Genomic DNA, 1551 nt, shown 5'->3' with positions numbered 1-1551 from the left:
GTCCCTGTATTAGTGTCTATTTTAATTCGCATCACCTCCATTTACTGTGTTTTTATGTCATCAATTTACCCCAGCTTTTATGTAAGAGTTCCCCTTGTATTTTTGTTAAAGCCATTTGGCTGAAGAGCAGTGGACGATGCCACTGCCAGTTCTCTCCCGCCTATATGGGGCAGGGGAATTAAAGTACAATAGAGGGGAAAAAAAGCAAGGTAGACACTCTTTGCGCAGTGACAATATCGTAACCAATTAGGTGCGATTATTGCTAGTTGAAACCTTTTACCAATACCCCGCCAGATAGACGTGAAGTACCGCCTCTGAGGGGGTGTAAGTCTAATGTAAACAGTGCTTCAAGATGTGATTATCTGTGAGCTCAGTCTTCACTTGTGATGGTTGATGGTTGTTAGGGACCATGCACCAGTCTCTGAGACCTGGTGAGAAGGATTCTCCTCAGTGTAAGATGTTGTGCAACGACTATGTGTGAATAAAGACGCCAATGTGGACAGCTGAAATGTGGTTCTGTCTAGTGGCAATTCTTGCTCCATAGCGTACTAGTGGTACACAGATGCAGTGCTTACTGATAAATGATGGATTTGACAAAACTTCTGTCAGAATTTAGTGGAGGAGACTAGCGCAGTACAGCGAGAGTTGGTTAGTGTGTGGGAGGCATGTGTTGTACTTAACCCTTTGACTGCTGCAGGCGCACCATCCGCTTGGAGCGCTGAGGTGCCCCAGCCATCGGTGTAATCCGGCTAACTGAGCTGTTGGCCTGTCCTTCGGAACCGCCGCCGGGACCGGGTCTGCCCGCGCTGTCCAACCCACCCTGTGATGAATATCTCTCGGCTGATTACAACTCGTGCAGAGGCAGCGTGAATTTTTGGCGACTTTGAACTATAATATTGCGCCAATAGTTTTGTAAAGAAATCGAATTTGTGTAACTTTGTGCGTGCTCTTTAAGAATAATAATTAAAATAATTTTAGTAGACATATTGAGCCAGAAAATTGTAGGTAAATTGGCCAAAAAAATAGGTGTCCGAAAAATTTCGAAGTTTTGCTTCTTGCATGTCATTTCCATAGCACTCTCCAGTAGTGAACGAATTATGCGCAAAATTAAAGATTTTGTAAAAGCGTAAAACATGCGGTATATTGGTTCTGATTTCGATAAAAAAATATGCTCTGTAAAACATACCAAGCTGTATAGCTGGAATGAAAGTTGGGCGCGAAAATCAGGCCCGAAGACACTGTAATCTTTGGTTTCTAGTAGAGTGAACGCACGACGAAAATGAAATGTAGAGTGCAATAGAATGACAGCACAACGATAAAGAATCATACTTTTTATTCCCTTACCATTTTCTAATAATCTACAAATTAGCTGAAAAGATGTGGATTTTTATGAAAAGATGAAAGCAGGGTATATTCGATAATTCTTTTACAAATACCGTTTTCTATTAATGCTTAAAAGTCAGTCTCATTCGAGCAACAAATTTTACGGGTCCCCAACCACCCAAGAAGAATGAGTTTAATTTCCAATATTGGCTAACAAAAGAGGCAAAA

General features: G+C 41.5%; 1 pseudogene; it reads left to right on the top strand.

Annotated features, from left to right (window-relative positions):
• The first annotated feature begins 216 nt into the window (after positions 1 to 216).
• On the top strand, positions 217 to 323 carry LOC126107074 (U4 spliceosomal RNA; annotated as a pseudogene).
• Positions 324 to 1551: the final 1228 nt, after the last annotated feature.

This window comes from Schistocerca cancellata, chromosome 10 (genome assembly GCF_023864275.1).
Source record: "Schistocerca cancellata isolate TAMUIC-IGC-003103 chromosome 10, iqSchCanc2.1, whole genome shotgun sequence".
Lineage (NCBI taxonomy): Eukaryota > Metazoa > Arthropoda > Insecta > Orthoptera > Acrididae > Schistocerca > Schistocerca cancellata.
Note: the sequence above shows the minus strand (reverse complement) of the source record. Positions and strands in the feature narration are given on the sequence as shown.